A 9,326-nucleotide genomic window follows, 5' to 3' on the forward strand; every position below is an offset into this window, starting at 1 on the left:
TCAATTTCTTGGGTGTCCCCACCGTTAGGGTACTCCACACTTTTTATTATAATGTACCACCTTCTTTTGATTATAGATAGCAGTGTTCCCACTGTCAGGGAGCACTCCACACAAAAAAAAAAAAACAAAAAAAAAAAACTCACCTGTTCCTGTTCAATTTCTTGGGTGTCCCCACCGTTAGGGTACTCCACACTTTTTATTATAATGTACCACCTTCTTTTGATTATAGATAGCAGTGTTCCCACTGTCAGGGAGCACTCCACACAAAAAAAAAAAAAAAAACTCACCTGTTCCTGTTCAATTTCTTGGGTGTCCCCACCGTTAGGGTACTCCACACTTTTTATTATAATGTACCACCTTCTTTTGATTATAGATAGCAGTGTTCCCACTGTCAGGGAGCACTCCACACAAAAAAAAAAAAAACAAAAACAAAAAACTCACCTGTTCCTGTTCAATTTCTTGGGTGTCCCCACCGTTAGGGTACTCCACACTTTTTATTATAATGTACCACCTTCTTTTGATTATAGATAGCAGTGTTCCCACTGTCAGGGAGCACTCCACACAAAAAAAAAAAAAAAAAAACTCACCTGTTCCTGTTCAACTTCTTGGGTGTCCCCACCGTTAGGGTACTCCACACTTTTTATTATAATGTACCACCTTCTTTTGATTATAGATAGCAGTGTTCCCACTGTCAGGGAGCACTCCACACAAAAAAAAACAAAAAAAAACTCACCTGTTCCTGTTCAATTTCTTGGGTGTCCCCACCGTTAGGGTACTCCACACTTTTTATTATAATGTACCACCTTCTTTTGATTATAGTTAGCAGTGTTCCCACTGTCAGGGAGCACTCCACACAAAAAAAAAAAAAAAAAAACTCACCTGTTCCTGTTCAATTTCTTGGGTGTCCCCACCGTTAGGGTACTCCACACTTTTTATTATAATGTACCACCTTCTTTTGATTATAGATAGCAGTGTTCCCACTGTCAGGGAGCACTCCACACAAAAAAAAAAAAAAAAAAACTCACCTGTTCCTGTTCAATTTCTTGGGTGTCCCCACCGTTAGGGTACTCCACACTTTTTATTATAATGTACCACCTTCTTTTGATTATAGATAGCAGTGTTCCCACTGTCAGGGAGCACTCCACACAAAAAAAACAAAAACAAAAAAAAAAAACTCACCTGTTCCTGTTCAATTTCTTGGGTGTCCCCACCGTTAGGGTACTCCACACTTTTTATTATAATGTACCACCTTCTTTTGATTATAGATAGTAGTGTTCCCACTGTCATGGAGCACTCCCAAAAAAAATAAAATATACTGAAACTGAATTTCTGGGGGGAGGGTGGAAGGGGTTCAGGTCTGGTTACCTATGGATTACTGGGGGGAAGAGGAGAGGTCTGGCTACCTATGAACTACTGGGGGGAGGGTGGAAGGGGTTCAGGTCTGGTTACCTATGATTTACTGGGGACAGGGTGGAAGGGGTTCAGGTCTGGTTACCTATGAATTATTGGGGGGAGGGTGGAAGGGGTTCAGGTCTGGTTACCTATGGATTACTGGGGGGAAGAGGAGAGGTCTGGCTACCTATGAACTACTGGGGGGAGGGTGGAAGGGGTTCAGGTCTGGTTACCTATGATTTACTGGGGGGAGGGTGGAAGGGGTTCAGGTCTGGTTACCTATGGATTACTGGGGGGAAGAGGAGAGGTCTGGTTACCTATGATTTACTGGGGGGAGGGTGGAAGGGGTTCAGGTCTGGTTACCTATGGATTACTGGGGGGAAGAGGAGAGGTCTGGCTACCTATGAACTACTGGGGGGAGGGTGGAAGGGGTTCAGGTCTGGTTACCTATGAATTATTGGGGGGAGGGTGGAAGGGGTTCAGGTCTGGTTACCTATGAATTTCTGGGGGGAGGGTGGAAGGGGTTCAGGTCTGGTTACCTATGATTTACTGGGGGGAGGGTGGAAGGGGTTCAGGTCTGGTTACCTATGGATTACTGGGGGGGAGAGGAGAGGTCTGGCTACCTATGAACTACTGGGGGGAGGGTGGAAGGGGTTCAGGTCTGGTTACCTATGATTTACTGGGGACAGGGTGGAAGGGGTTCAGGTCTGGTTACCTATGAATTATTGGGGGGAGGGTGGAAGGGGTTCAGGTCTGGTTACCTATGGATTACTGGGGGGAAGAGGAGAGGTCTGGCTACCTATGAACTACTGGGGGGAGGGTGGAAGGGGTTCAGGTCTGGTTACCTATGATTTACTGGGGGGAGGGTGGAAGGGGTTCAGGTCTGGTTACCTATGGATTACTGGGGGGAAGAGGAGAGGTCTGGTTACCTATGATTTCCTGGGGGGAGGGTGGAAGGGGTTCAGGTCTGGTTACCTATGGATTACTGGGGGGAGATGGGAGAGGTCTGGGTACCTATGAATTACTTGGGAGGGTGGGGGATTAGGTCTGGCTACCTATATTTAACTGGATGGAGAGGTCTGGCTACCTCTATTTATATGTGTATCAGATATACATGCATGGAGATTTATTATCAGATGCATATATATATATATATATATATATATATATATATATATATATATAGATATATATATTTTATTTATACATATACTGTATATACATATGTCCCCAATATCCACCAGCTGTGATCACTTGAAGCCGTATTCATGTGCTTGTCGGTTGCTTACTTGAACCACCAGCAGAAAAAAACGCAAACCTGCTCCAAAATATTCACTGAAACCTCCAGCAAAATCTTTCAGCCCTCCTGAAACTCCTAGCGGCTTTCTGCAATCCTCCTTGCATGGAAGCCGGCGTGTTACCTGACCTGCCTAGAGTCGAGTGATACGCCTGCTGCCGTGAACAGAGTACGTCGGAAAGCCAATAGGAGCATGCTAGGAGCTTCAGGAAGGCTACAAAACGCCGCTGGAGGCTCGGTAAGTATTTTGTAATGCCTGCAAACCAGGCCCAAATTCTTCTCCCCCACCCTAAAGAAAGAACCCCTGAAAGGGACACTGAGCAGGGGCACAGGGTATGTTTTTAAAGGGACTTCAAGATCAAATTAAACGCAAAATGTGAACTTACCCGGGCTTTGCTGTAGCCCAGTGTTGGTCTGTAGTTGGCCGGCGGATCCTGGCGACACTCGGGCCGAGTGTCGGGCTCCTTCTTCCGCATACATCACGCGTAACGTCATTACGCCGGCCGCCTCGCGTCATCACGGTGGCCGGCGTGACAGTACGGCGCATGCGCGATTAAACCACGCATGCGCCGTACTGTGACGCCGGACGCCGTAATGACGTTACGCGTGATGTATGCGGAAGAAGGAGCCCGACAATCGGCCCGAGTGTCGCCAGGATCCGCCGGCCAACCATTTCTGAAGAGGCATTGGGAGAAGACCCGGAGGTACGTCGTGGGAACTACAGACCAGCACTGGGCTACAGCAAAGCCCGGGTAAGTTCACATTTTGCGTTTAATTTGATCTTGGAGTCCCTTTAAGTATACCCAAGTGTATATGAAGTGTATACACTTCCTCTCTTAATCCCTCTCCATCCCGGTATGCCCACTCTCAATGCTATTGAAAACATGGCTCCTACAGAAAGTAGAGCTGAAACATGAAAAATGATGTCTGTGGGTCCTTACAGCGCATGCGCAGTCTCTGTCTCCTCGAATTATTTTCCGACTCTCTGCATCGCATCATAGTTCCGTGCACTATGACGCGTGCCACAGAGAGGAGGGGAGGAAGAAAGTAGAGTAGCCTGAACCTGCATGCGCTGTAAAAGAGAACTAAAAAGCAATGAATAATTGCTACATATACTCTTTACACTTTAAATGTCTATTTTGCACACTGGTGCTTTGTGTTGGACACAGAAGAAGATCTACAAAATTAAGGGATTGCATCACACAAGCAATGTGACACATACAACTAAGTATTCTGCATAAATATATGTTTTTGAAATGCATTGTATTAACAATGTCATTGCATTTATTTTGCGATTATTTAGTCCAACACAATGTGTCAGTGTCAGAGATCGTACAACAAAAGAGAAGAAACTTATCCTTTTTTAAGAAAAAAATTTATTTTTTTGTGAAAAGTTTTTCTTTTCTTTTTTTTTTTTTTTTTAAAGGGGAACTTCAGCCTAAACAAATATACTGTCATTAAGTTACATTAGTTATGTTAATTAGAATAGATAGGTAATATAATCTCTTACCCACCCTGTTTTAAAAGAACAGTCAAATGTTTGTGATTCATGGGGACAGCCATCTTTGTCATGGGGGCAGCCATCTTTTTGGTTGAAAGGAGGTGACAGGGAGCAGGAGACACAGTTCCAACTGTCCTGTGTCCTGATCACCCCTCCCAGCTGCACACCCTAGGCTTCAAATGTCAAATTCAAAATGTTAAAAAAAAAAAAAAATTGAACCAAAACAGCAGAACGAGAACAACAACCTCAGAAATCCCATCATGCTTTGCCCGGATTCAGGGGCAAAATGCCCGGGCAGTTTTCTTCTGTACAGCTAAAAATGAGGCTTGTATAAGAGACACAAAGTTCTGATGCTGTGAAACACCAGGCCTGTGAACCTTGCTGCATTGGGGAAAATAGCTGTTTACAGCTGTTTCCAACTGCCAAAAAACCATGCAGCAGCTACATCACCTGCCAGCAGTAAAAATCTTCAACAACAACAACAAAAAAAAAACAACAAAAAAAAAAACCCTCAGTCCACCCTACCGCCTACCCCCTGTCCCCTTCAACTGGCGGACCTCCTCCTCCACATTCGCCATATGCTGACGCATTTCAAGCATCTGCTGCTTCAGTAAGCGGATTTCCTGCTCATGCCTCCTCTTCGTCTTCGTCAGCCTCCTCACCTGGCCCCTCAGCCTCGTATATGTTGATAGAGGAACTGTAGAAAAAAATGTGCAAAATAGGTAAACCCAGCAATCCATCAACTTGTACATATTTCAATCTCATTGATCATCCCTAAAATTAAGAACCTGTAATGTAATACATATAACATAGCATTTACTTGCTTTTCCATAGTATGCAATGTTAATCATACAGTAAGAGAATTTTACCATAAAGCGGTGTCCTGGCTCTAAGCAGATAAGCCCTCTGGCTATGATGGCTGGGGCCAGGTGAGGAGGCTCTTGAGGAAGAAGGCCTGGGTGCAGAGGATCCCCGGGGCCGGGCAGTGCGGGTACCACTTGCAGCTGTAGTAAGGAGTAATGAATAATACAATTTAATCAAAATATATGATAAAATGGATAAAAAGTAATAACTTTATTGTTTGAACTACAATTACTTTTATTTCTATTTTCAAGTGAACTTTGATAAGGACCTTACTCTAAACACAGAACAAAAAATCATATTCTTATTCCTTTAATGTATTTATTATACATGAAAGAATATGACTCTTCAATACAGTAAAATAAAACTAGGATAGGCTTTAAAGTGATCCTTTGCGGCTATTGCGGCCTCCGGGACGTAATAGTAGCATAGGGGGCGATATTTTTGCTGGGAACACGAAGAATCACTCGCGTTCCCAATGCCTGTCGGTTCCTGACAGCGAAACCGGAAGTGGTCGCCGTGGGGTCCAGGAGGATCTGAGCGAGGCGGCGAGGGCACCGATCGACTGCAGGGGGCTCAGGGAAGCCACAGTTGAGTCAAAATCTTTTTCTTTTTTTTTTACAGGCTTAAGGATCACTTTAAAGAGAGCACTTGGAACGCAGACTGGGGCAATGGTTCATCTTGTAGTAGGAATACGACCCTGGGCACACAGTCAAGATATCAATGGTGTGGCTCCGAGACAACTCTGTGTATGTTCTTGAGTGGCCCAGCAAGAGCTTAGGCTTCAATACGATTGAATAGCTCTGGAGAGATCTTTAAAAAAAATTGCTGTGCAACAAAGCCGGACCATCCACAAGGCAAACCTAGCCACTTGCCTAGGGCCTGGAGAGGATATAGGGTCCAGATGGACGACAGCACCTATCAAATTTTTCTTAAAAAAAAAATAAGTTAATTGATCATCAGTGGTTATCAAAAACCAATGTTAAGCCTAGGGGCCCATTTTTTTTAATAACTTTATTTGCATGAATGCAGTATACTCAGTACATATTGCACAAATATCATCACTATGCCCACACAGGAGCACAAAATAATATGTTTTAACCCATTTTGGAATAAGCCCCTAACAAAACAAAATGTGGGAAAAGTGCTGCACTGTGAATACCTTACGGATATATACTTTAACTGTACATACTGCACAACTCTATAGTATTCAGCCCATGGAATTATTTTTTAGGATAAATACATACAGCATATAAAACCCAAAATAGACATACATAAACTAATAGTTTGCTGACTTACATCCTATTTGGGCAACCACCCGCCTGAGCAAGTCCTGGTCCCTCCTCTTAAGGTCGCTCCATAACATTTGGACCTGCTTGGTGGTGAGGTCCCGCCGGTACTCGGCCCTCAGGATCCCCTGCACCCTTCTCACCACGTCCCTTTTCTCCCTCGGGGTGGTGAGGTCATACTGGCCTCTTGTAAATTCCTGGAAAAGAAATATTACAGTATTAATGACCACTGTATTATACCTTCATTAATTAAGAATCTTCTTACTTACAGCATAATGTAAACGATTATAATATTATTCATAATGACAGTTTTCAAAAATTGTGGGAAGCAACCAACTATGACTTCGGGCAGATACTAGGGATCAACGATGACTAGTGCCACCTATAACTGCTGACATTGCTAGCCATAATAACTACATCATTTCATTTCATGTGTGATTGGACTGACAGAGAAGATCCTGTGACAGCAAGCATCAAATATATAATTGAATGGATTCCATGAACTGGCCGCGGCGTCTATAGACTTTGTGCCAGTTCATAGCCATGGGCGTCCGCACAAAATTTTCCAGGGGGGGGGGGTGCAAAAAGGCAGGGAAGAAGTGGTGCGCCGCAAATTTTAGAGAAGATGTGTGTGCCGAAAAACCTGAGGGTTATGTTGTGCGGCGCACGTACGCGCCGCCCCCAAAAATGGGTGCGGCCATGGACCAGAATGTGGGTGTGGCCATGGGTGGCGACAAATTTTCGTTTACTTAGCAAAGTGGGACATTAGATTAGGACAGTGGTGGCGAAACTTTTGGAGGCCGAGTGCCCAAACTGCAACCCAAAAGTCAATTTATCTATCGCAAAGTGGCAACAGCAATTTAAAACTTCATACAAACGTTTTAACTCATACATGAACATTATTGAAAATCCAAGTTGCAAATAAACTGTGAAGATAAACAATTTCTTTCATCCTACTCCTGAAAAATGTATTCGTTTTTTAGAACCTCACAGTTTTATTTTCCGTTTTAAAAAGCAAAAATGTAGGTTTAATGCTATTGTCTCATAGGATAATCATTCAGCTTTTCCCAGAGGCCCCCAACAAGACAAATGTAGCAATCATGAGGCCCCCAAGAAATCATCAGGCTCCCAACAAGACACATTCAGCAATCTTGAGACCCCCAACAAGACAAATTCAGCAATCATGTTGCCCCCAACAAGACAAATTCAGCAATCATGAGGCCCCCAACAAATCATGAGGCCCCCAACAAGACATTCAGCAATCATGAGGCCCCCAAAAAATCGTGAGGCCTTCAACAAGACGAATTCATCAATCATGAGGCCCCCAACAAGACAAACTCAGCAGTCATGAGGCACATAAATAGACAGGATTTCACATAAATAGGCAGAATGCCCCCTTAATATGGTAGACACCTCTCACCTGAATTCTCAATTCTCCTCTACTGGCTGTTGTGCCTGGCAATACTGTTTTTGGTTGGATTGGGGATGACGTGCGGACTGAAAGGCCTTGCGTGATGCTTGCCTGAAATGTGTCCCAAATTGCGATTTTTTTCCCTGCTAAAATGTGGCCTAAATTGAGTTTGTTTTCTGCTAAAATATGGCCCAAATTGCGTTTACTTTCTGCTGAAATGTGGCCCAAATTGCGTTTATTTTCTGCTGAAATGCAGCCCAAAGTGCGTTCATTTTCTGCTGAAATGTGGCCCAAAGTGCGTTTGTTTTCTACTAAAATGTGGCCTAAATTGAGTTTGTTTTCTGCTAAAATATGGCCCAAATTGCGTTTACTTTCTGCTGAAATGTGGCCCAAATTGCGTTTATTTTCTGCTGAAATGCAGCCCAAAGTGCGTTCATTTTCTGCTGAAATGTGGCCCAAAGTGCGTTTGGCGGGGCGCCAAAAAAAGGGCGTGGTCATGACATTGTATGGGCGGAGCGTAACCGTAACCCCAAAGCAGCAAATATAGACATTTTAGCAGAAAACAAACGCAATTTAGGCCAAATTTTAGCAGAAAACAAACGCAATTTAGGCCACATTTTAGCAGAAAACAAACGCAATTTAGGCCACATTTTAGCAGAAAACAAACAGGCCTGGGGGGCGTGTGCGGCGCGCATAGTGCGCACCGCACTATGCGCGCCGCACACGCCCCCCAGGCCCGTTTTCCGGCGCGCTGCGACCCCCTCCCCAGCCGTCCACAGCCCACCCCCCACCTTCACTTGTCCCAGGTTGGAACCAGAAAAAACAGGTCACTGTAGTGAATATGTCTCACTCTACTATTAACAGTACTGCTACAAATGCAAAGTTACAGAGATAAACTAAAAACAATTCTCTACTACACTAACACCTATGATATCCTTTTACATGATGGGACATATAAAGATTAGAGAAATGCAGTCAGAAACAGTAGCCAAAAACTATACATTCTGTTAATAGATTGCTTAAGTTACCTCAATTAGCATCTCTTTCATCCTGAGGGGAATCTTAGGAGGCATGGTGGATGGTTGATGGCAGTGCTGCGTGTCTGATGCCTGTGATGCGTCCTCTCCACGCGTTTGCCGGTGCCTGCTCTGGCCAACTTCCTGTCTCTACGCATCAGCCAATCAAAACTTCCGCTTGTGACGTACGCGTGTACGTACGTGTACGGAGGCAAAGTACGCATGCGCGCGCGCAGTGGTTGCGGAGCGGAGACGCATGGTTGTACGCTTGCCGACTACAACATACGCATCGTTGGCAATCCGGTGCGCGCATGCGCGGTACATTCAGTTGTAACGCGTAAAGAAAATCCGCATGCGAGCATAATGTTACGCATACGGCTACGATAGCTACGCGGAGATGCGAAGTTCAATAAGTAGCTTACGGTATCCTTACGCGTAACGTCGTAAGTTTACGCGTAATTACAGTGATGTACCGTAGATAATGTCCTACGTCGTAACCGTAATTGCGTAATGCGTAATAGCGTAAAATTACGCGAAATGATCCGTAAGCGTAGATTTT

The 9,326-nt window shown here is 44.3% G+C and overlaps 1 long non-coding RNA gene across 1 annotated transcript; it reads right to left on the reverse strand.

Moving 5' to 3' along the window:
- Positions 1–4,744: 4,744 nt before the first annotated feature.
- LOC137570429 (uncharacterized) lies at positions 4,745–6,532 on the reverse strand. The gene is made up of 3 exons (XR_011031042.1): positions 6,351–6,532; positions 5,060–5,194; positions 4,745–4,887 (listed from the first exon to the last, which is right to left on the reverse strand). It is a non-coding gene; the product is annotated as an uncharacterized lncRNA (long non-coding RNA).
- Positions 6,533–9,326: the final 2,794 nt, after the last annotated feature.

This window comes from Hyperolius riggenbachi, chromosome 4 (assembly GCF_040937935.1).
Source record: "Hyperolius riggenbachi isolate aHypRig1 chromosome 4, aHypRig1.pri, whole genome shotgun sequence".
Classification (NCBI taxonomy): domain Eukaryota; kingdom Metazoa; phylum Chordata; class Amphibia; order Anura; family Hyperoliidae; genus Hyperolius; species Hyperolius riggenbachi.